Source organism: Chlorocebus sabaeus, chromosome 11, assembly GCF_047675955.1.
Source record: "Chlorocebus sabaeus isolate Y175 chromosome 11, mChlSab1.0.hap1, whole genome shotgun sequence".
NCBI classification, from domain to species: Eukaryota; Metazoa; Chordata; class Mammalia; order Primates; family Cercopithecidae; genus Chlorocebus; species Chlorocebus sabaeus.
In genome coordinates, this window is record NC_132914.1 from 32,680,746 (window position 1) to 32,707,321 (window position 26,576).

General features: G+C 42.4%; 1 long non-coding RNA gene across 1 annotated transcript in view; it reads right to left on the minus strand.

Moving 5' to 3' along the window:
• Positions 1-5,313, minus strand: part of LOC140712847 (uncharacterized) — a 35,054-nt gene extending 29,741 nt beyond the window's left edge. The window contains exon 1 of the long non-coding RNA XR_012094652.1: positions 5,137-5,313. This is a non-coding gene — a long non-coding RNA (uncharacterized lncRNA). The remainder of the gene's footprint in view (positions 1-5,136) is intronic.
• Positions 5,314-26,576: the final 21,263 nt, after the last annotated feature.

The window sequence follows — 26,576 nt, forward strand, 5'->3', positions numbered from 1 at the left end:
ACACATGGATTTGACTTTTTTTTTTTTAAGAGATGAGGTCACTCCATTAGCCAGGCTAGAGTGCAATGTACAGTCATAGCTCATTACAGCCTCAAACATGTGGGTTCAAGCAGTCCTCCCATCTCTGCCTCCTGAGTAGCTGGGACTGCATCCGCACACTACCTTGTCTGGCTACACGTGGAGTTTCTTCTGCATCTGCGACCCTAAGTCGTAATCTCAGCATGGGGACGTCTCAAAAAAAAAAAAAAAGTAACTTAGGTTTAAGCTCAGATAATTATAAACAGCTTTTTAACCTTCATAAATGGGTGGAGGGACACTAAAAGTTCACCTGGGCTGGGGAACAATTTTGCTTTTGGAGGCTGATCTACACGTTGTTTAGTGTCCCTGGCCTCAGCCGTGCCCATGCAAATCCTACCAGCCTTCTAAATCATTGGTACAGACTTCAAAAAATTTCCAAATTGCCCTCTAGAGGGCAGTACTAGCACTGTAGAGAGTCACTGAACCAAAAAGCTCTGCTGAGGACTAAACTTTGCCTTGCTTCTTGGGGCGTGGTGGGGCAGCATTATTCTGTGTTCTGGGCTACCTGCGGGTGGGGAAAAGTGGTAGGGACAAAGACATTTTTTTCCTCTCACCAGCCCCTTGGGGAAGGCTGGAATGCTGGAGATTTTACAAACACGAATGGCTATGGTGACACCTGACACCTTTTTTGTGTATTTTAAGTCTTCTGATCAATGTGGGATAGAAAACTGGAGTCAAAAACTCTTCCCTATATGAATAATGGAATCTCTCTCTCTCTCTCTCTCTCTCTCTCTCTCTCTCTCTCTCTCTCTCTATCTCTCTCTCTCTATCAGTATGTGTGTATATATGTGTATATACACGGCTATATATTTTATATATTCCCACACGATTATGATGTCATTGTTGGTATTGTAGAAAAAGTGGGGGCAATCTAAATGTCCATGAACAGGAGAGTAGATTTTATTTATTTATTATTTACTTTTGAGACAGAAAAATATGTCACCTAGGCTGGAGTGCAGTTGTGCAACCTCGGGTCACTGCAACCTCCGCCTCCCAAGTTCAAGCAATTCTCTTGCCTCAGCCTCCCAACTAGCTGGGATTACACACTGGGCTAATTTTCGTGTTTTTTGTAGAGACAAGGTTTCACCATGTTGCCCAGACTGTTCTCAAGCTCCTGGCCTCAAGTGATCTGCCTGCCTCAGCCTCCCAAAATGCTGGGATTACAGGTGTGAGCCACCAGGTCCGGTTAATCTTCAAATATATATAATTTTTTTTTTTTTGAGATGGAGTCTCACTCTTGTCGCCCAGGCTGGAGTGCAGTGGTGCCATCTTGGCTCACTGCAACGTCCTCCTCCCAGGTTCAAGCGATTCTCTTGCCTCAGCCTCCCGAGGAGCTGGGACTACGGGCACCCGCCACCATGCCCGGCTAATTTTGTACTTTTAGTACAGATGGGGTTTCACCATCTTGGCCAGTCTGGTCTTGAATTCCTGACCTCAGGTGATTCACCTGCCTCAGCCTCCCAAAGTGCTGGAATTACTGGTGTGAGCCACCGAGCCTGGCCAATAATATATATTTTTAAAATAACTGTATTTTCCAAAAATAAAACATATGAGTAGAATGCCCTTGTTTTACTTTTTTGCAAATCTCGTTAATATCTGACCTACTAGAAGACAGATTCTCTAATCAGTTCTGTATTCAATATGTTGTGATATTATGTAGGTTCTAGAAAATTCCACTTTACACTCATGAGAGAATGAAAGCTAAGTATAATCATTATTGGCCGGACGCCGTGGTTCACGCCTGTAATCCCAGCACTTTGGGAGGCCGAGGCGGGCGGATCACGAGGTCAAGAGATGGAGACCATCCTGGCCAACGTGGTGAAACCCCGTCTCTACTGAAAATACAAAAAATTAGCCGGGCTTAGTGACGGGCGCCTGTAGTCACAGCTACTCGGGAGGCTGAGGCAGGAGAATGGCGTGAACCCGGGAGGCGGAGCTTGCAGTGAGCCAAAATCGCACCACTGCACTCCAGCCTGGGCGACAGAGCGAGACTCCGTCTCAAAAAAAAAAAAAAAAGAAAGCTAAATATAATAATTATTATACAACTAATTTGACCTTGGAGGCCTCTTGAAAGTATAGGGCCCTCCCCACCAAGGGCCACGGGGCACCACTTTCAGAGTCTTTGCTCTCAAATCAGTTAGGACCCAGATTCAGTGAAGTTAAATGTTAACAGATTGATAGTTTTGTTTTGTTTTGTTTTGTTTTGAGACAGTCTCACTCTGTCCCCCAGACTGGAGTGCAATGGCGTGATCTCTCGGCTCACTGCAACCTCCACCTCCCGGGTTCAAGTGATTCTCCTGCCTCAGCCTCCTAATAGTTGGGATTACAGGCGCCTGCCATCATGCCTGGCTAATTTTTGTATTTTTAGTAGAGGCGGTGTTTCAACACATTGGTCAGGCTAGTCTCGAATTCCTGACCGCAGGTGATCCACCCGCCTCTGCCTCCCAAAGTGCTGGGATTACAGGCAGGAGCCATCTCACCCAGCGGATAGTTTGTAATGATATTTTTTACGGATGTAAATAATTTCTGTCCAGTTGGAACTCCAAAGGTAATAGTTTTTCTTCTTTCTTTCTTCTTTCTTTCCTCTGTCTCTCTTTCATTCTTTTTCTTTCTTTCTCTCTTCTTTCTTTCTTTCTTTTTCTTTCTCTTTCTTTCTTTTTCTTTCTCTTTCTTTCTTCCTTTCTTTCTTTTCTTTCTTTCCTTCTTCTTCTTCTTTTTTTTTTTTTGGCAGGGTCTCACTCTGTCACGCAGGCAGCAGTGTAGTGGTGAGATTTCTGGTCACTGCAACCTCCATCCACCTCCTGGGTTCAAGCAATTCTCCCACCTCAACCTCCTGAGTGAGTAGCTGGGACTACAGGCACTCACCACCATGTTTGGCTAATTTTTGTTATTTTTTGTAGAGATGGGGTTTTGCCATGTTGCCAAGGCTGGTCTTGAACTCCTGGGCTCCAGCATCTGCCTGCCTTAGCTCCACAAAGTGCTGGGATTACAGGCGGGAGCCACCGCACCCAGTTTTCATTTTCATTTTAAGCTAAATTTAACCAGTCTTGTATCTAATTTAGCAAACATGCTGGTGTTCTGTTTTCCCTCCAGTGGTGATACATATGTGGTTCCTCAAATTCTCCTTAGAACCAATTTTTCCATCCAGCTGGTCCCCCTCATTGATGAGTTAAATAAACCTTTAAGCTACATTCACGTTTGACACTTTATTTGATATTTATGTAAGACTCATGTTTTGAAGTATTTGAATGCTGTCTTTTGTTTCTCAATTTTTTATCTTGAAAAAAAATTTAAGCCTTTAGAAGAGTTGAAAGAATACTGCAGTGAACACCTTTATGCCATTTAACCTAGATTCAATCACTGAATTTTCGCCATGTTTACTTTAACTTACACCTGTAATCCCAGCACTTTGGTAGGCCGAGGCAAGAGTATCCCTTGAGCCTAGGAGTTTGAGACCAGCTTGGGCAACATAGCAAGACTCTGTCTCTACAAAAAAATAAAAAATAGGCCAGGCGTGGTGACTCACACTTGTAATCCCAGCACTTTGGGAGGCCGAGGAGGGTGGATTCTGAGGTCAGGAGATCAAGACCATACTGGTTAACACAGTAAAACCTTGTCTCTACTAAAAGTACAAAAAATTAGCCTGGCATGGTGGTGGGCACCTGTAGTCCCAGCTACTTGGGAGGCTGAGTCAGGAGAATGGCATGAACCTGGGGGGCAGAGCTTGCAGTGAGCCGAGATCGCGCCACTGCACTCCAGCCTAGGTGACAGAGCGAGACTCCATCTCAAAATAAATAAATAAATAAATAAATAAATAAATAAATAAATAAATAAAATCAGGCATGGTGGCATGCACCTATGGTCCCAGCCACACAGGAGGCTGAGTCAGGGGAATGTCTTGAGCCCCAGGGTTAGCTGCACTGAACTATGATAATGCTATTGCACTCCAGTTTGGGCAACAGAATGAGACCCTGTCTTAAAAGAGCACATTCGTTTCTTAGGAATTTGAACCTTCCATTGGCTAGGCAAGAGCTTATATTTTTAACCATTCTTCACTAAGAATTAATGCTTCTTTTCTGTATATAGGAAAGAAATGGTAGGTAAGAGTGTGATGTACTAGTGCAAATCTTTGTACTTGCAAATTACTCAATTTTACTAAGCTTCAGTAAATGGATTAGGATGCTTCTGGTTGCTAGTAACAGAAAATCCAAAATAAAAATGACTGAAACAATTACATTTAATATCTCACATAACAGGCTGGGAACAGTGGCTCACACCTGTAATCCCAGCACTTGGGAGACCAAGGTGAGAGAATCACCTGAGCCCAGGAATTCAAGACTAGCCTGGGAACATAGTGAAACCATGTCTCTACAAACAAAGAAAGGAAGAAGATGAAGGAGGATGAGAAGGAGGAGGAAGGAAGTGGCTCTTGCCTGTCATCCCAGAACTTTGGGGATGCTGAAGCTGGTGGATAGCTTGAGTCCAGGAGACCAGCCTGGACAACATGACAAAAACCCGTTTCTACAAAAAATACAAAAATTAGCCAGGCATGGTGACACGTGCCTGTAGACCCATCTACTCAGGAGGCTGAGGTGAGAGGATTGCCTGAGCCTGAGTGGTGGAGGCTGTCGTGAGTGGAGATTGTGCCACTGCTCTCTAGCCTGGGCCACAGAGCGAGGTTCTGTTAAAAAAAAAAATAAAAATAAAATAAAATTCATGTGCTGTAGCCTTGACCCGCAGTACCTTGAAATGTGACTGTGTTTGGAGATAGGGCCTTTAAAGAGGTAATTAAGTTAAAATGAGGGGAAAACCCCAATCCTATACAACTGATGTCCATAGAAGAGGAAATTTGGACAGGTACAGAGCGAAAGACCATGTGAAGACACTGAGAAAATGGCTGTTTCCAAGCCAAGGAGAGAGGCCTCAGAAAAAAACAATCTTGACCTCAGACTTCTGGCCTCCAGAACTAATCTCCCAAGAAACAAATTCTTAGAACTGCCCTAGGAATATCTACGAAAACAATGGTAAAATTTTAAAAAATATTGTCACATGAGTTACCTGTCTTCTGCTGACATCTGGTGACCAAGGTGAAATACCATTGTATGGTGTACTAAGCAAGCCACAGGGTTTCCAGCCCATGCAGAGTCGTTCCCTCTCAGCCAGGTGAACTCCACATCTTTTCCATTATAGCCCTCTGGTAAAGGAAATGGAGCCCTGGTCAGTGCAAAGACGTTGCAGATTGAACTAGTCTAGAAAATGCTATATAATATGTAAACAGCATGAGTTATGTCTTCATGGTGATAAGTCCAAGGACAATTCCTGCAAAACTTGGCATGATTTCTCAAGTGCAATTGCAATGTCTGTTCAAAATGAAGCAACCTGCTAGGACTATTTGCCGTCAATTGAGAACTGGTCCTACGCTAGATACTGTGTAGATCAGGTGAATGGTAAGTCTTTAGAAGTGGCCTCCCTCATTATTTAAATGTTATTGTTGAACACATATCCATGAACACACAAAGCTTATGTTAAATACTGCCTTTCAAGACTGTCTAATAGCTCTGGTGGTATTTTCAGGAAACAGAATGTAGAACTGATCTGTTCATATTTTCACATCGGCATAAATGCAAAACTAAAACAAAAAACCTGCACTCAGCTGCTTTCTTAAAGTCTGTAACATGTGTGTTAAATAAATCTTAAGGCCGGGCGTGGTGGCTCAAGCCTGTAATCCCAGCACTTTGGGAAGCCGAGACGGGCGGATCACGAGGTCAGGAGATCGAGACCATCCTGGCTAACACGGTGAAACCCCGTCTCTACTAAAAAATACAAAAAACTAGCCGGGCGAGGTGGCGGGCGCCTGTAGTCCCAGCTACTCGGGAGGCCGAGGCAGGAGAATGGCTTAAACCCGGGAGGCGGAGCTTGCAATGAGCTGAGATCCGGCCACTGCACCCCAGCCTGGGCGACAGAGCGAGACTCCGTCTCAAAAAAAAAAAAAAAAAAAAAAAAAAAAAAGTCTTAGTTGTAGGCAGAGATTGCCAGAAACTAGATTTTTCCAGCCTGTGTTGCCTCAGCCATGTGACCCAGGTCTGGCAACGTTCTCGTCTTCCTTTTGACTTTAGAGCCAGTGATCGAGGAAACAGGGATGATAAGCTTCCACTCTGGCACCTGCTGGCAAGAGAGCACGGTTCTCTAGGCTTCCAAATAATTCTCGGAGAAACGCAGTAACTGTTGAATTAACTTTTTTTTTTTTCAGCTTAAATCAGCTGGAGTTGACTACTGCGGCTTGCACATGGAAGCTAGGAGAACAGAAACTCTCATGTGGAAGAGCCAAACTCTCATGTGGAAGACATCATTGGAGCCATTATCAGCATCTTGCTGAGCAAATCTTTCTTTCCTACTATATTCAGCCGGGAGTTTCTCCGATGGTCCTTCCTGCTGTGTACTCTGTCCCTAGGCATCCCCCAAATGGAGACCATCCTGCCCCCAAAAATTCTCTGAGAACAGAGTCAACGGTAGACAGCAGGAAAGAGTGAGTGGAGATGCCTGCTCCACTGTGTCAAGTGAAAATAACTTGGTGAGCACTGAGGGCACTCTGAGCACGGGCCAGTCAGTATCAAACACTGTTCTGATCCTAGCAACAGTATGAGGCAGAAACCTAAGTTACAGAACCTGATTTGCAGACCAGGAAATGAAGGTTTATAAAGTATGAAGATGTAGGACTGGGATTTCAATACAGATTGTATGTTTCTGGAACCTATTGACTTTATTTGTGAGTTTTTTGTTTGTTTTTTGCCCTTCTTTATTTAATTAAAACATCTGCTAATGGCAAGAATGACCCATACGCCTGACAAAACTGCAAATGGTTAACATGCAGAGTGGAAATCCCATCTTTGATAAATGACTGTTGGAACCTATTGACTTTAATTTCAAACTCTACAACCTCCCAAAGGGTATGATAGAATACTCATACAGAGTCTATGGGGATTTTTATCAGGCTGATGTGAAGGGAAAAATCATATGTATGGGCATGATGGTGTGCGCTACTCAGCCTCCTGAGTAATTCCAGCTGCTCGGGAGGCTGAGGAGGCAGGATCCCCTAAGCCCAGGAGTTTGAGTCCAGCCTGGGCAGCATAGTGAGACCCTGTTTCAAAAAACAGCAAAAAAGGCTGGGGGTGGTGACTCATGCCTGTAATCCCAGCACTTTGGGAGGTGAAGGTGGGGGATCACTTGAGGTCAGGAGTTTGAGATCAGCCTGGTCAACATGGTGAAACTCCGTCTCTACTAAAAAGGCAAAAATTAACTGGGTATGGTGGCATATGCCTGTAATCCTATCTACTTGGGAGACTGAGGCAGGAGAATTGCTTGAACCCTGGAGGCGGATGTTGCAGTGAGCAGAGATTCCGCCACCATACTCCAGCCTCGGTGACAGAGTGAGACTCCATCTCAAAAAACAAACAAAGAAATAGTGAAAACGGGCTGTGGTGAGTTGACTTGCTATTCTCTGTACTGAGAGGGGTCAAAATATGGGCCTATGGCTGCCTGATGCCTGAGTCTTTCAGGCACAGCTAGGATAGGATTTTGATATATGCAAAAAGCAAAGTCTTTGAATAAACTAGTTTCCATGGCTTGAATTTGTTACAATCTCAATCTTGTCTACTGATATTTGAAGAACCAAATGAATGTATATTGGGGCTCCTCCTGTGCACACTGGTTTGAAGAGTGATGCTTGTACATATCACCACAGCCTTCTCCGGGTGGAGTGCTGGGCAAGTTACAAAGACACAAGTGAAAGAGATATGGAAATGGTAGAAGGAAACCAACATAGGCATATGAAGCAGGATTAAGCATTAGAAAACAACTAGTGTGGCTCTTCTGAGAAGCAGACAGCAAGATGGGATTACACTTGACGTATTTCACTGGGGAAACACTAGCGTGAAAGGAAACAAGGAGGAAGTCGGGGAAGGCTGAGAGAACAAGTCACAGTGATCAGCCTTATCAGACCCATGCAAGGCTGACCCGGAGTGAAGGAGAGGGAGAAAGAAGGTTAAATGGAAGCATCTCAGTTGGCCTGCAGCCTGAGGATGTAGCAGCGAAGACTTGGAGGAGTTCCTGAGCCAAAATTAACAATATTCTTTTGATATCATCCAATACCCATATTCAAAGTTCTTTTTTTTTGAGATGGAGTTTTGCTCTTTTCACCCAGGCTGGAGTGCAATGGCACGATCTTGCCTCACTGCAACCTCTGCCTCCTGGGTTCAAGCAATTCTCCTGGCTCAGTCTCCTGAGTAGCTGGGATTACAGGCACCCGCCACCATGCCCAGCCAATTTCTTCTATTTTTAGTAGAGACAGGTTTCACTATCTTGGGCAGGTTGGTCTTGAACTCCTGACCTCAGGTGATCCACCTGCCTCAGCCTCCCAAAGTGCTGGGATTACAGGCGTGAGCCACTGTGCCCAGACCCATATTCAGATTTCTAAAGTGAGTCCTTACTTAAATTTTTCTAAATGTCTAAAATTATATTTATGCTATTGGATTGTTTGAATCAGGGTATGAAGCAAACCAAGAAAAAAGGCCCACTCATTGCATCTCTCTTTTGTCTTTTAAATATTTTTGTTTTGTTTTGTTTTGTTTTTGGAGGAAGGGTCTCACTCTGGGGGCCAGGCTGGAGTGCTGTACCTCAGTCACAGCTCACTGCAGCCTTGAACTCCCAGGCTCAAGCAATCCTTCTGCCTCAGCCTCCTGAATAGCTGGGACTACAGGTGCACAGCACCATGCCTAGCTAATTAAAAAATTTTGTAGGCCAGGTGCAGTGGCTGATGCCTGTAATCCCAGCACTTTGGGAGGCCAAGGAGGGTGGATCACAAGGTCAGAAGTTCAAGACCAGCCTGACCAACATGGTGAAACCCCGTCTGTACTAAAAATACAAAAATTAGCCGGGCCTGGTGGTGCGAGCCTATAATCCCAGTTACCTGGGAGGCTGAGGCAGGAAAATCACTTGAACCTGGGAGGCAGAGGTTGCAGTGAGCTCAGATCATGCCATTGCACTCCAGCCTGGGCAATAGAGTGAGACTTCTTCTCAAAAAAAAAAAAAAAAAAAAAAAAAAAAAAATTTGTAAAGACAGCCCAAAAATACAAAAAAAAAAAAATTAATCAGGCATGGTGGTGCATGCCTGTAGTCTCAGCTACTTGGGAGGCTGAGGTGGGAGAATTGCTTGAATCTAGGAGGCAGAGGTTGCAGTGACCAAAGAGCATGCCACTGTGCTGCTGCCTGGGTGACGGAGGTAAATTTTGTCTCAAATTAAAAAAATTTGTAGACACAGGATCTTGCTATGTTGTCCAGTGCCCAGGCTGGTCTCAAACTCCTGGCATCAAGCAATCCTCCTGCCTTGGCCTTCCAAAGTGCTGGCTTTACAGGCCTGAGCCACTGTGTCTGGTCTCTGAGTGGGAGGATCACTTGAGCCCAGGAGTTGGAAACCAGCCTGGGCAACATAGTGAGATCTTGTCTCTACAAAACATTTAAAAATTAGCTGGGTGTGGTGGCACATGCCTGTGATCCCAGCTACTCAGATGGCTGAGGCAGGAGGATCGCTTGAACCCAAGAGTTTGAGGCTGCAGTGAGCTACGATTGCACCACTGCACTCCAGCCTGGACGACAGAGTGAGACCTTATCTATGAAAAAAACATCATGTTGGAGAAACAAGAAATTAAGACCCAAGGGAAAATGCCAATTCATAAGTATAGAATTAGCTAATTTAATTGTTAAGCAAAAAAAAAAATATATTTAAATTCATGTATTCAGATAGCCCACAAGTGATTACAAAGCTATGATGTATTTTCAGCTCTATTTAATCTAGAGTTAAAGCTCCAATTATTTTACATCATCCTACTTTTGGTGAACAGTCAGTATTGATTCAATAAATTTACTTTGATGTTCTGTTTTCATATTTCTTTCATCAGTACTTCCTACAGTTGTCTCTAACAGAACATCTGTGAAAAGAAAAGAACATTTCAGATTTATCATGCCAAGGGGAAAAATTAAGTCCCGGAAACTGACTCACATGATTTGGCTGTTTTTCTTGTCTGGTGCAGGACCATTGCTTCCTGAACTTTCTGCTGAGATGTTATACATTAACCAGACTCCCTGTGCTTTATTCAAACCTAGATTAAATCTTGTTGGAGATAGTCACTCTTTATCTACCTCTTTATATGAAATGTTAAGCAACCACTTAGAGTGTAATTGATCATAACCAATCAGATCTTATATCTGTTTGTTAGCCTTGTATGGAAAATGTAATTCTGTTCAGCACTCCTGTTTTTTTCCTATGTAAACGACCCCTACCTTTCTCCACACTGGGGAGCACTCATCGCCATTCTTTGGTATCACTGTTTTCCCATACAGCCACCCTCACACTTTGCACTTGAATAAGCTATTTTTAAAATTATTTTTGTAGATTTAGGGAGTACAAGTGCAGTTTTGTTACATGGATATATTTTCATAGCAGCTTTTAGTGTAGCCATCATCCAAATAGTACATTGTACCCATTAAGTAATTTCTCATCCCTCAGCATCCTCCCACCCTTCTTGTTTTTTGTTTGTTTGTTTTGCTTCGTTTTGTTTTGTTTTGTTTTGTTTTGAGACAGAGTCTTGCTCTATTGCCCATCCTGGGTTCAAGCGATTCTCACGGCTCAACCTCCTGGGTTTTACCCTGATGGTCTGGCTGGTCTCAAACTCCTGACCTCAAGTGATCCATCCGCCTCGGCCTCCCAGAGTATTGAGATTACAGGCCTGAGCCACTGCACCCAGCCCTCCACCCTTCTGAGTCCCCATTGTTTATCACTCCATTCTCTACGTCCATGTGGATATAGTGTTTAGCTCCCACTTACAAGTGAGAATGTGTGGTATTTGGCTTTCTGTTTCTGAGTTATTGCACTTAAATTAATGGTCTTCAGTTCCATCCATGTTGCTGCAAAAGACATGATTTTATTCTTTTTCATGGCTGAGTAGTATAATAAACTCTTTTAACTGGATCCTGAGCCTTTTGGTTATTTTAGGTTGACAATCTATGTGACAGTAAATCTGGTCAGTCACTTTACTTAACATCCTCAGTAAGGTTAGATTACGTTGAGTTTCTACAAATCTATTACAGCCCATGCCTTTTTTTTTTTTTTTTTTTTTTTTTTTTTTTTTTTTTTTTTTTTTAGATGCCATTGACTTTATTACAAAGACAGGTTAGTTGTCCTGCATGATGTCCTAAATTCTGACTTTGACTAAATACTTCCTCCTAGTGTTACCTAACTTTTTCCTCTATCTTCTATTTTTCTTATAGACGACAGGCTTGAATAGATTCAGGTTTAAGGTTTTGCTTTGTATTGCTTAGTTTATGACCACTTCATGGTAGTGCTGTGTGCTTCATATTGCCTCATATTCAAAAGCGTGCAATAGCTGTTTGTTTCACTTATAGTGGCTGCTAAGGTGGATCAGCCAGTTCCAGTGGTGGCATCAACCTTTTACCTAATGATTTTGTCATCTATTGATAACCAGTATTTAAGTCATTTTATTAGGAGTTACAAAATGTTGACTTTCTAATACACACAATTTATTATCTGTAATTATTCTATATAGAACTCTTATCTAGTAGGGTTGATTTCCAGGAAATACTGTTCATACTGGAAAGGTGATATAAAATCTCGGTTCTTTCCCCTTAATTATCAGTTTTTGGAGTAATGAGTTGGTGCACAGCAACCTTTGCTTGTATTCATTCACTATGGTGTGTTTGTTCTTTCTTCTTCTTTAAAAAAATCATGACTTTTTATCTATTTATATATTTATTTATTTACTTGAGACAGAGTCTTACTCTGTCACCCAGGCTGGAATGCAGTGGTGCGAACACAACTCACTATAGCCTCAATCTCCTGGGCTTAAGCAATCTTCTCACCTCAGCCCCCAGAGTAATATTCTTATTTATTTTAATCAGTTGAAATCGTAATTCTTCTTGATGTTCAAATCACCTTATCTTTAACCAAAGGGAGCCTCTTCAAGCTGGCTTATGGCATTTTTTGTTATTTGATGTGCCCCATCATTAGCCTTTGATAGTGTTTTTACTTTCTGATACAAGCTGTTCCAAGCTTATTTTTCTTCCTTTTTTTTCCCCAATTTTATTTTGCACCTTTTCTGCCCTGGACCTGGGTTAGGTATGGTGCTTTTTAGTGAGAAACAGTATTGAATTTTAGCTATTCTAATGGTGGGTAGTGATATGTCATTGTGGTTTTAATGTACATTTCTCTGATGACTAATGATTTTGAGCATTTTTCCATGTGCTGATTGATCATTCATATATCTTCTTTGGTAAAAGCATCTATTCACTGGGAGGCGGAGGTTGTAGTAAGCCAGGATTACCCCACTGCACTCTAGCATAGGGGACAGAGCAAGACTGTCTCAAAAAAAAAAAAAGTGTCTGTTCAAATCTTTCACCCACTTTAAGAAAATAAGTTGTCATTTTTTTCCTATGGAACAGAATTTATTGGATAGTAGCATTTTAGGAAAAATATAAGCTCTACTATATATATATAAATCTCTATATGTAGATATATATAAATCTCTATATTAGGTACATATATATAATCAACTGTAAAGTCCATCTCGACTTCAGAAAATGTGAAGACATGTCCATCTTAGAACTGAAGAAATGGTTACCTTGCAAGTTTGCAAGAACATTAGTGACATAATGTATAAAGTATTTAACATAAGTGTTCAATGGGTAACTGTTGTTATTATTATCAACTGTATTAATTAAACTGTTTCAAGATTTTTTTTTTTTTTTTTTTTTGAGATGGAGTCTCGCTCTGTCGCCCAGGCTGGAGTGCAGTGGCCGGATCTCAGCTCATTGCAAGCTCCGCCTCCCGGGTTTAAGCCATTCTCCTGCCTCAGTCTCCTGAGTAGCTGGGACTACAGGCGCCCACCACCTCGCCCGGCTAGTTTTTTGTATTTTTTAGTAGAAACGGGGTTTCACCGTGTTAGCCAGGATGGTCTCGATCTCCTGACCTCGTGATCCGCCCGTCTCGGCCTCCCAAAGTGCTAGGATTACAGGCTTGAGCCACCGCGCCCGGCCTTAAGATTTATTTAACACACATGTTACAGACTTTAAGAAAGCAGCTGAGTGCAGGTTTTTTGTTTTAGTTTTGCATTTATGCCAATGTGAAAATATGAACAGATCAGTTCTACATTCTCTTTCCTGAAAATACCACCAGAGCTATTAGACAGTCTTGAAAGGCAGTATTTAAATAAGCTTTGTGTGTTCATGGATATGTGTTCAACAATAACATTTAAATAATGAGGGAGGCCACTTCTAAAGACTTATCTTTCACCTGATCTACACAGTATCTAGCGTAGGACCAGTTCTCAATTGACGGCAAATAGTCCTAGCAGGTTGCTTCATTTTGAACAGACATTGCAACTGCACTTGAGAAATCATGCCAAGTTTTGCAGGAATTGTCCTTGGACTTATCACCATGAAGACATAACTCATGCTGTTTACATATTATATAGCATTTTCTAGACTAGTTCAATCTGCAACGTCTTTGCACTGACCAGGGCTCCATTTCCTTTACCAGAGGGCTATAATGGAAAAGATGTGGAGTTCACCTGGCTGAGAGGGAACGACTCTGCATGGGCTGGAAACCCTGTGGCTTGCTTAGTACACCATACAATGGTATTTCACCTTGGTCACCAGATGTCAGCAGAAGACAGGTAACTCATGTGACAATATTTTTTAAAATTTTACCATTGTTTTCGTAGATATTCCTAGGGCAGTTCTAAGAATTTGTTTCTTGGGAGATTAGTTCTGGAGGCCAGAAGTCTGAGGTCAAGATTGTTTTTTTCTGAGGCCTCTCTCCTTGGCTTGGAAACAGCCATTTTCTCAGTGTCTTCACATGGTCTTTCGCTCTGTACCTGTCCAAATTTCCTCTTCTATGGACATCAGTTGTATAGGATTGGGGTTTTCCCCTCATTTTAACTTAATTACCTCTTTAAAGGCCCTATCTCCAAACACAGTCACATTTCAAGGTACTGCGGGTCAAGGCTTCAGCACATGAATTTTGGGCAAGGGACGGAGAGGGTTGGAAACAATACACTTCAGCCCATAACACCATATATGACTCCTCTCAGTAGCCTCCTCAAAGAGTGAGGAGTTACTGTGTGTCCTTTTCAAATTCAAGTTAAACAAGCTTTTGCTCTGTTAGCCAATTCTGGGAAGCCAAGTTTGGTTTGGGCAGCCAGTCAAGTTATCTTTTTATTACAAAGTTGTAAGAGTTTGTTTGTTTGTTTGTTTGTTTTAAGATGGAGTCTTGCTCTGTCACCCAGGCTGGAGTACAGTGGTGCAGTCTTGGCTCTCTGCAGCCTCTGCCTCCTGGGCTCAAGCCGTCCTCCCACCTCAGCCTCCAGAGTAGCTGGGATGACAGGCACGTACCACCATGGTTGGCTAATTTTTTTGTATTTTTGGTAGAGATGGAGTTTCATCATGTTGGCCAGGCTGGTCTCAAACTCTTGAACTCAAGTGATCCAACTGCCTCAGCCTCCCAAAGTGCTGGAATTACAGGCATAAGCCACTGTGCCTGGCCAGTTGTGAGAGTTTTGTATGTATTTTGACTACCAGTCCTCTGTCATATATATGTATTGTGATGATTTCTCCCAGCCTGTGGCTTGCCTTTTAATTTTTAAATTTTTGTCTTTTGAAGAGCAGAAGTTTTGCATTTTGATAAAAATGCAACTTACCAATTAATTTTTTTATGGTTTGTGCTTTTTTATGTCCTAAGTTATCTTTAACTATGGCAAAGTTGTAAATATTTTTTTCCCTATGTTGTATGGTTTTAGTAATTATCTTTAGGTCTGTGATCCATATGGAGTTAATTTTTGTGTGTGGTGTGAGGTAGGGATTGAGGTTTATTTTTTCCAATATAGATATGCAGAATTTAGGCTGGGTGTGGTAGCTGACACCTGTAATCCCAGCACTTTGGGAGGCCAAGACAGTTAATTGCTTGACCCCAGGAGTTTGAGACTAGCATGGGCAACTTGGTGAAACCCCGTCTCTACCAAAAATACAAAAAAATTATCTGGGAGTGGCAGCGAGCATCTGTAGTCCCAGCTACTTGGGAGGCTGAGGCGGGAGGATCGCTTGAGCCCAGGTGGCAGAGGTTGCAGTGAGCCAAGATGGTGCCACTGCACTGCACTCCAGCCTGGGTGACAGAGCCAAACCCTGTCTCATTAAAAAAAAAAAGAGAGAGAGAGAGAGAGAGAGAAAAGAAAAGGGAAAAAAAAAAAAAAAAGATACACAGTTGTTCCTGCACCATTTGTTGAAAAGATTGGAATGTTGATTTTGGTAATGCATGTTAATTCTCTACCACCTTGGGAAATGGTGTTGGCTGAAAGTTACATGTGCCCTGATAACATATGCTTTAACAGAGTACCTGGTGAACGGAATGAGAAAGTGGTAGTTTGCATGAGTAACTTTGCATTTCTGAACTGTTTTTCAGTGCCTCCATTCATATTTGTAATTGAGATCATTGGATTAGTAAGGCAAGCAATCAGTGGCAGGAAAGCATTTTCAGGCACATAATAGGTAATTCAGGTAAAGAGTGAAGTCCTTTCAAATGATTAAAAGAATTCCAAAAAAAAAAGATTGAAGTCCTGGACACAACTGTTAGAAATCTAGACAGTTGACTGGGCATAGTGGCTCACATCTGAAATCCTAGCACTTTGGGAGGCCAAGGCAGGTGGATTACTTGAGGTCAGGAGTTTGAGAACAGAATGGCCAATATGGTGAAACCTGTGTCTCTACTAAAAATAAAAAATTAGCTGGGCTTGGTGGCAGGCACCTGTAATCCCATCTACTGGGGAGGCTGAGGCAGAAGAATCAGTTGAACCCGAGATGTGGAGGTTGCAGTAAGCCAAGATCGCACCACTGCACTCCAGTCTGGGCAACAAGAGCAAGACTTTGTATCAAAAAGAAAAAAAAGAAATGTAGACAGTTGCATGACAGTTCTAGTATTAATAACATTTATCATCAGTGCTCTTGTTCTTGATGTATACTGATCACCAGGTGATGTCCACTGTTTACCAGAGGAATATCAGACTCTGGAAACATAACTGGTAAGAAGCAAAGGAGAGGGGGCAGGTGATTTGTGGAGGATGCTCCAGCTGCCTTTCCCTGTTCTAGAGTAAGGGTAGCTCTAGATGCAGCCCTTGCCCTATGTGAAAGGGTTGGAACAGTCCCTCAGAGGAAGGGATGCTTGTTTCCTGAAGCTGTTGTGGTCCCTGTGTTGGTGGTTATGCCTCTTTAGAGGTCTCCTGGAGGAGTGTCCTCATTGAAACTTTCCCTTTAGGCCATCACACCTTGGAGACAGGGATGGCATTTTACACATTTTTAATCACTACATGAGACTCACATTTCTTCTCAGGTCAGGGGATGCTGAAGCCTTGGTAAGCTGTAGCCTTTGTCAGTAGTTATTTTTTTCCCCCATAAATACTCAAGGGGAACCGATGAACTCCAGATGTAATCGTGGAGATTACATCTGTCTACTGTTGTATCTCCAGCACTTAGAATGGTGCTTGGCACCTAAAGAATGCTCAAGTTGTTGAAGGAATTAATATTCCCTCTTTCAACAGCTGAGTGTCATAGCTTGGCTCTAGCCCTGCACAGTCAAGGAAAAATAAATCTGACTGGGTTAGGACCCCTAACATCTGGGAGGGATCTGGAGCTGGTCTGCTGAAGTGATCCTAGGGAAAATTTCAGAGGTACTTTCCCACTTCTCCCTTCCTCACTCCGCAATTTATGCGTCTAGTTTGATTGAATGGGATTCTTCTTAGGTGCCTACTAGGATGTGAGTCTTACCATTAACCTAGCCCATTTGGTGATGAACCAGATTTTCTGCATAGCTCCTTCTAGCCTTCTCTTTTCTTCCCAGTGGAGTTGGCCTCAGTGCCCGGAAGCCACAGCTTTGTTGTGTGTCCTGGCTGTCCCTGAATCCACAATGGTACCATAATTTTGACAGCAAATTTCACCAGAACCCATAGACTCCTGTGCTGAGGTTCCTGTCTATCAGAATGGATTCCTTAGCTTTGAACTTTTAAATTTTAAGATACTCTCTTCACTGTGGGCATTGCGTCTATCACCAATATGTTTTCTTAGTCTCAGCTTGTCTGTTCTAGGCTTACTTCCATCTCCCTGCCAGCTCACTGTTTAATTCCCAGCAGATCTGGAGACTGGAGCTACTTATGGTTTTGAGAAAGGCTCCTCTGCTTGGCACTTCACAAGGACTTCCAGTGATGAGTGGCAAAAAGATAGCATGACTCTGTTGCTTTATTTTACTCTTATCTGTCCACCTTTTTGGAGTGGGAGTCTGTCATGACTTTCCTTTTTTAAACCACAAAGCTAACATAATATTTCATTTTATTTATTTTTTAATTTTAACTTTTTTTTTTTTTTTTTTTTTTTGAGATGGAGTCTCGCTCTGTCACCCATGCTGGAGTGCAGTGGTGCAATCTTGGCTCACTGCAGCTTCAACTTCCTGAGCTCAAGCCATCTGCCCACCTCATCCTCCCAAGTAGCTGGGACCACAGGCACATGCCACTACACCTAATTTTTGTGTTTTTTGTAGAGATGGGTTTTTGCCATATTGCCATGTTGCCCAACCTGGTCTCCAACTCCTGAGCTCAAGCAATCTGATAATCTTGGCCTCCCAAAGTGCTGAGATTACAGGCATGAGCCACTGTGCCTGGCCTAACATGGCATTTAAAAAAATCATAGTGTGCTGGGCATGGTGGCTCACGCCTGTAATCCTGGCACTTTGGGAGGCCGAGGCAGGCGGATCACCTGAGGTTGGGAGTTCGAGACCAGCCTGACCAACACGGGGAAACCCCGTCTCTACTAAAAATACAAAATTAGCCAGGCATGGTGGTGTATCCCTGTAATCTCAGCTACTTGAGAGGCTGAGGCAGGAGAATCGCTTGACCCCGGGAGTCGGAGGTTGTGGTGAGCAGAGATTGTGCCATTGCACTCCAGCCTGGGCAACAACAGTGAAACTCTGTCTCGGGGGGGAAAAAAAAAAATCGTAGTGTTCCTGTGATCTTATTCCCTTGACTAATAATTTATTTAGAGTGGATACATGATTCAGTCCGGCAAATAAGATGGAAGTGGAGCTGACTTGAGAGGGATTCCTTTCCCGAAAAACACACAAAAATACCAGAGAAAAAAGCCTTTTCCCCCTCTCCCTTTTCACCAGCTTAAACGGGGGGCATTCCTGGAACAGCGGGAGCGGCCCCTTCGAAACCTTGAGATGGCACATATGAGGACAAATGCCAACATGCCAAGCACAGCAGGGTGGGAAGAAATCTGAATCTGTGATGGCATCATTTTGTAGTTGAACTGATGCCAGCAACAATCCATTTCTGAACTTATGTTGTGAGAAAAATTACCTATTATTTGTTTAAGCCTGAAGTTGTGTTTTCTTTTATTTGCAAAAGCACGCCTGCCTGCCTGCCTTCCTTTCTTTCTTTCTTTCTTTCTTTCTTTCTTTCTTTCTTTCTTTCTTTCTTTCTTTCTTTCTTTCTTTCTTTCTTTTCTTTCTTTTCTTTCTCTCTCTCTCTCTCTCTCTCTTTCTCTCTCTTTCTTTCTTTCTTTCTTTCTTTCTTTCTTTCTTTCTTTCTTTCTTTCTTTCTTTCTTTCTTTCTTTCTTTCTTTCTTTCTTTCTTTCTTTCTTTCTTTCTGACGGAGTCTCACTCTATCACCCAGGCTGGAGTGCAATGGCACAATCTTGGCTCACTGCAACCTCTGCCTCCCGGGTTCAAGTGATTCACCTCCCTCAGCCTCCCAAGTAGAAAAGCATGCCTTTCTAACTTGTAGTTAATTTTCTTCTTTTAACACATCAGTCTGGTCTTATTTCTAGGCTTTATCTCATACGACATTTACTGTGTCCTCACATGCACATACTTCTGGCCCCAACCTCCCTCAGAATTTTATTTTTCCTTGTGTCCTAGCTTTGAGTTGTATACTTGTTCTTGCCCACCACTAGATGTTCAGCTGCACTTTTCTCTAAAAGGTTTGGTCCTCCACTCCAACAAAATATTGTATTTTTAAAATATAGAAAACGATGATATATGGAGGACCTACTATGTGCCAGGCACCACACCACATATGTTACAGACATTACTTCATTCAATCTTCACAATAGCCCATTGTGGTAGGTATTATCCTCCTCCTCCACCATCCTTTATAGCAGAGGAAACATAAGCACAGTAATGTTAGAGAGCTTGCGTAAGGCCTCTCAGCCAGCAATTAGTAGGCCAGTTTTCATATCCGGGTCTATTGGATTCCCCAAAATGCTCTTGCAATTCAGGGAGCAGGCTTGTATTTGTCAGAGTTCTTAGTTCCAAGCAAAGTAATGCAATCTAGCTAATTTAAGCCGAAAGGGATTTATCTTAGTCCATTCTGTGCTGCTGTAACAGAATACCACAGACTGGGTAACTTATAAGGAACAGGTATTTATTCTCTCACAGTTCTGGAGCCTAGGACATCCAAGATGGAGGCACCAGTGGTTGAGTCTCTGGTTCCATGATGATGCCTTGTTGCTGTATCCTCCAGAGAAGAGAAACGCTGAGTCCTCACATGGCAGAAGTGCAGGAGAGAGAGAACACACTCCTGTAAACCTGTTTTATGGCAAACTTAGTCCATTCACGAGGGGAGAGCCCTCATGATCTAACTACCTCTCATTAGGCCCTGCCTCCCAACACTGTTGCATTGGGGATTAAGTTTCAACATGAACTTTGGAGGGTACACAAACATTCAAACCATAGCATTCCACCCCCCATCCCCTCAAAATATCCTTCTCACATGCAAAATGCATTCATTCCATGCCAGTAGCCCCAAATGTCTTAACTTGTTTAATCATCTCCTCAAAAGTCCAGAGTCTCATCTTGCACAGATATGGTTGAGACTCAAGGCATGATTTAACCTGAGGCAAATTGCCCTCTAGCTCCTGCCTGTGAAATTAAACAAGTCACATGTTTCCAAAATACAATGGAGATAGGCATGGGATAGACACTCTTATTCCAAAAGTGAGAAATAGGAAAGAAGAAAGGGATAACAAGTCCCAAGTAAAACCCCAAAACCCAACGGGGCCAACAACATTAGATTTTAAGGCCTGAGTGCCATCTTCTTTGACTCCATGTCAGACCATCTGGACACAATGGGTGAGGACTGGACTCTCAAGGCTCCTGGTGGCCCTACCCCTATGGCTTTGCTGGGTGCAGCTCTCATGGGTTGGAGTCTTGTGTCTGTGGCTCTCCCAGGCTAGTGTTGCATGCTAATGGCTCTACAGTTCTGATGTTTTAAGAGTGGCCCTGACCCATGGCTTTACTAAGCATTACCCTATTTGGGTATCTTTGCAGTGACCCCCAATCCCACAGTTCCACTGGGCAAGGGGATTTAGAAAACAGAGTTCCTAGTTTTCCAGTATCCAGAGTGCAGGATGGAAAGGGAGATGGGGCCAATAACGGGATCCGCCACGGCCTCCTTGAGGAAGGCTCTTTCTTTACAGAACAGCTGCCCATTCAGTTACTACTGTAAGGCAGAGAGTACAGATTGCAATTCAGCAGCATCTCCAAAAAACTGGTAGTGCTAGAATGGCTTTGAGGTGGAATTTTGGAAATGAGGAGCATGATGAATGAATGACGCCCTCTGTGAAATGAGAAGGAGTAAATGGTGACTCCTTGCTATAGGTGAAGCTGTTGTCCTTAAAATTTCTTTTAGATAGCACAGTATATAAGCTTACATTAAAATATTCACAGCTGGGTGCAGTGGCTCACACCTGTAATCCCAGCACTTTGGGAGGCCAAGGTGGGCGGATCACAAGGTCAGGAGTTCAAGACCAGCCTGGCCAACATGGTAAAATCCCCTCTCTATTAAAAATACAAAAATTAGCAGGGAGTGGTGGCAGGCACCTGTAATCCTAGTTGCTCGGGAGGCTGAGGCAGGAGAGTTGCTTGAATCCAGGAGGCAGAGGTTGCGGTGAGCCGAGATGACGCTGCTGGATTCCAGCCTGGGTGACAGAGCGAGACTCCATCTCAAAAAAAAAAAAAAAATTCACAAACATTAAAAACATAAGATGCTGATGTAGTTCAAGTACTTTGTTAATTTTTTTTAAATATTTTTAGTTTTAGTTTTTATTAAAATTTATGAAAAAGGGTATCATGCTGTACACAATCTTCTGAGGCTTGCTTTTTTTCTTTCAACATAATGTTACCAAGATTTGTTCAAGTTGTTATACAGGCTACAGTTCATTCAATTTTGCTGGCATATACAAAATATTCTTTTGTGCAAATGTATTACAATTTATTTATCAATTTTCCTGTCAATGAGCATTGGAGTTGTTGCCATTATTTTGCTACTACAAATAGTACTACTGAAAATATTGTTGTATATGTCTCCTGGTGCATGTCTTTTTGTACATACACACACATACACATGTACACACATATTTTGAAGTGAAATTTCTGGGTTGTGGAGTATGTGAAAATTCAACTTCACAAGATAATACTTGCTGTTTTTTTTCAGAACGGTTGTGTCAAATTACACTTCCACCAACAATGTACAGTAGAATGGTTGACCCACATTCTCTTCAATACTTGCTGTTGCCAGACTTCTGAATTTTTGCAAATTGAATGAGGGTAACTTGAATTTCATCTTTGTATTTATCTTCCCTTATTAGTAATGAGATTGAACCGACGTTTATTGAAGATATGGTTCCCTTTCCTGCAAAATGTCTAATCATATTTTTGTTCATTTTCCTACTCTGAATGTCTGAGGCATTTTATGTTTTTGTTTGTTTGTTTTGTTGTTTTATTTTTATTTTTTATTTTTTTGGATGGAGTCTCACTCTGTTGCCCAGGCTGGAGCGCAATGGCGCAGTCTTGGCTTACTGCAACCTCCGCCTTCCAGGTTCAAGCAATTCTCCTGCCTCAGCCTCCCGAGTAGCCAGGACTATAGGTGCACGCCACCACATCTTGCTAATATTTGTATTTTTAGCAGAGATGGGGCCCCACCACGTTGACCTGGCTGGTCTTGAACTCCCGACCTCATGATCCTCCCGCCTTGGCCTCCCAAAGTGCCGGGGCGACAGGCATGAGCCACCATGCCTGGGTTTTATAGTTTTTGATATAAATCTTTTGCTAGTTATTTGTTACAATTATTATTATTTACCTATTCTAAGTTTACTTCTGGAGAAATATGGCCAAATGAAGCTTTCCTTGTCTTTGTTTTGTTTTGTTTTGTTTTTCCTGAGACAGGGTCTTGCTCTGTGGCCCAGGCTGGAGTTCAGTGGCATGATTACAGCTCACTGCAGCCTGGACCTCCCAGGCTCAGGTGATCCTTTCATTTCAGCCTCCTGAATAGCTGGGGCTATAGGCATACACCACCACACCTGCTAATTTTTTATCTTTATTTTTTGCAGAGACAGAGTCTCCCTATGTTGTCCAGGCTTGTTGCAAACTTCTGGGCTCAAGAATCTTCTGGCCTCGGCCTCCCAGTGTCAGGATTACTGGCATGAGAAGGACACTTGGTGTCCTTCTCTTTCTACATGAGTGTATGAAAAACACTCAACCTGTGGGACACCTCTTCTATGTTGCTGTGATCTTATAAGAGATGTTACATAAAGAGACTTCTAACTGGTTGTGAGAAGTCTTGTTGAACTGAAAGGATGGGAAAATGCTTTCAAACAGTTCCCAAATTCTGCACCTTAGTAATGGGCACATTTTAACACCTTAAGAAAAACCTCATAAGTTTCTCAGTCGAATATTCTGTGCGAAACTGTTAGTTTTTTTTTTTCCCCTTAAGGTCAATGTTCATTATTTAGTACCACCAGTTAAGATGACAGTTTGTCCCACAGGCTGTCAAGGACATTGACAAGTAACAAGGATATTACTTTTCTTGAAAGATTCTGGAGAGCTTTTCACCCCCTCTCACAAGGTACTGACAGCAGAGAATGTCAATCCACTGGCAGGGAGTCTCCGAGTGGGCAGATGGAGGGTTTCCTGCTGCTGCCAGAAACCAAATACCAGAGTGAAGTCCTCTCTGAATTCCACACCTGCCCTGTTCATTCATTTTCAGAGCCTGTTCTTCCTTTGACGACACGTCTCAGCGAGAACTGTGACAAGTGTACAAATGAACTATCTATATTTCGCAGTACAGCAATATGTCTACTCTCTGAAATCTTCAAACATAGCAGATTCTAGTCCATTTTCTCAATGTATTCATTAGCAGCTATACTGGAGGTTACTGAATCCAATTTTCATTAGTCCTCAAAGATGACATGTGCCTCTCTTTGCAAAATTGCCTGGTTTTCATAAACTTGACTACGAAGTTACTTTAAAGGGAATCATGATTTTCTTATTAACATCATCTTATAGGGATTTCATGCTCATAAAAAAATGGTCTCAATAGGTAAGTTAAAACACTCAAGAGGATGAAGAAAATTAAGACAAACTTTTAAAGGAAAAAGGGAACATCAGTAATAAAAATGTTAGCACATTTCAGCTAACACTGACACCAAATTCAGTGTTTGCTTTGGACTAAAATAACGTTATTTGAATATCAGAGGCAGTTAGTAGGCAACCCTTTAAAAATCTCAGGTCTATTGCCTTTAGCTGTTTGCTGAAAAGGAGTTTTTGTTTGTTGTTTGTTTTGTTTTGGCTGTTTGTTCATCAATTTGGTTTATTTTGTTAAAGATTTCTATCCATACTATACACTCCACAAATTTGAGATATTTCAGAATACCTGATAGATAAAATGCTCAACCGGTATCTTTTCTGAGTTTGATGCCATTGTTGGTGAGTCTGGGACTGAATCTTTAATCTTTGTTTTTGAGACGGGGTCTCATTCTGTCACCCAGGCTGGAGTGCAGTGGTGTCAGCGTGGCTCACTGTAGTCTTGACCTTCCAGACTCAGGTAATCCTCCTGTCTCAGCCTCCCAAATAGCTGGGACTACAGGTGCATCCCACCATGCCTTGCTATTTTTTGTATCTTTTTCAGTAGAGATGAAGTTTTGCCATGTTGCCCAGGCTGGTCTTGAACTCCTGGGCTCAAGAGATCCACCTGCCTCAGTTTCCCAAATTGGTATGGTTACAGGCATGAGCCACTGCACCTGGCCTCTATACATATGTTAAGAAGCCGCAACCTGAGCTCAGAGATGACCTCTGGTTAAAGTGGGGGACTTGGTTTAATTAATTAATTAATTAATTTATGATGGAGTCTTGCTCTGTCACCCAGGCTGGAGTGCAGTGGCACAATGTTGGCTTATTGCAACCTCTGCTTCCTGGGTTCAAGAGATTCTTCTGCCTCAGCCTCCCCAAGTAGCTGGGATTACAGGTGCCCACCACTACACCTGTCTAATTTTTGCATTTTTAGTAAAGATGGGGTTTCACCATGTTGGCCAGGCTGGTCTCGAACTCCTGACCTCAAATGATCTGCCCACCTCAGCCTCCCAGAGTGCTGGGATTACAGGCGTGAGCCACTGTGCCTGGCCAGGGCTTGGTTTATATCTAACTCTGTAGAAGAGGCCCCAGGAAGAGCAGAGAACTCTGTAAAAGACAAACTTGGGTTTGGATTTGGCTCTTCCGGTTATATATCTTAACTTTATGAGCACCAATTTTGTCATCTCTAAAATAGGGATAATGCTTCAGAGTTGTGTAGTGAGAAGTCGAAAAATATTGAGGCCGGTTGTGGTGGTTCACTCCTCTATTACCAGTGACTCAGGAGGCTGAGGAAGGAGAATTGATTGAGCCCAGGAGTTTGAGGCTGCAATGAGCTATGATTGTACCACTGCATTCTAGCCTGGGCTACAGAGAGAGACCCTGTCTCTAAAAAAGCAAAACTAAAAAAACCTACAAAAATATTTAATACGTACAGTTTCTGATATACACTAACTTTCTTTTCCAATTTCCTAAGAAACAATGCTCAGTACTTGTGGTGGTTGCCTAAAGTTGTAGAGGTGAAAACTTTGTTTTCATTTCCATTTAGGTCTTGTGTTTTTGTTGTTGTTGTTTTTCCAATTTTTAATTTTAATAGAGACAGAGTCTCACTATGTTGCCCAGGCTGGTCTCGAACTCCTGGGCTCAAGTGATCCTCCCACCCTGGTCTCTCAAAGTGTTGGGATTACAGGCATGAACTACTGTGCCTGGCTAACTCTTGTTTTTATAAACATTATATGTCAAGATTTACACTTACAATGAATCTCATTATCCCACTATTTCTTTTCTTATGGTGATCCCCAAAACAACAAAATCCTGCCCAGTGTCTACATATTTTTGACCAAATATTATAAGCTCTTTAAGATATACTAGAAACAATAAGCAATTTGCTGTGTTTTTAAATGTTACTCTTTTTTTCTACATAAAATGTTGAAATTCATCAAAATTCTAACACTTAAAATGCTTCCATGACTATCATTATATCTCAACTTTGTTTTTGGTCTGGATAGAAGCCACAGTGATGACTCAGTTCATTCCATGAGCCTTGAGTCTATTTTGCTAAAATAGACAACAGCTGAGCCATATTTATGTCCTAATCTAATGAACCAACAGTGCAAAAAATAACACTTTCAATCTGCTTCCTTTTTTGAGAAAGAAATTCACTTAAAATACAATTTCCTTTTATATTCCTCCAAAGCCTGAGCTGTATGATTTTTTTGTGTGCTTCCTAAAACACTTCATCTCTAGAGGTAAATGCTGAGTTTTGAAAAGTTTAGAGTTTTTGCTAAATAGACTGAAGACCTGCTTTCAAATCTAGAGTTTGATTATTAAAACAAGGTTCACCAGGTGTGTTGGCTCACACCTGTAATCCTAGCACTTTGGGAGGTTGAGAAAAGAGAATCACTTGAGCCCAGGAATTTGAGACCAGCCTGGGGAACATAGTAACACCCTGTATCTACAAAAAATAAACAAAATTAGCCAGGTGTGATGGCACATGAGGTTGGAGGATCACTTCAGCCTAGGAGGTCGAGGCTGCAGTGAGCCATGATCATGCCACTGCACTCCAGCTTGGGCCATAGATTGAGACCCTATCTCAAAAACAAAACAAAACAAAAGACAAGGTTTACCTTTTCATCATCTGTAAAGTGGAGATGACTTCAGTTTCACATTCCTGGGTTTATGTTTGCGTAAGTGAAGAGCTAAGAGCAGAAACAAGGAGCACTTCAAGTTTGGAAGGAGCGGAGAATGAGAATTACTTCGTAAGCTGGTGCGGAATACTGATCTCCCAGATAAATACTCTGGAGGTGGCAGTGTTTCCAGTGGGGACGGTCGTGGTTAGCTGTACACTGTGCCCGGAGTGCTATGTTGTGGAACTGGAGGGAGGCCCCAGACTCACAGACACTTTCGGGACATCCTTTATCCTCTACCCAACAGGTGTAGCTGGTGGGGATGGACTGAGTGGGGGGGGAGGAGGCTCCTGAAGAGCAG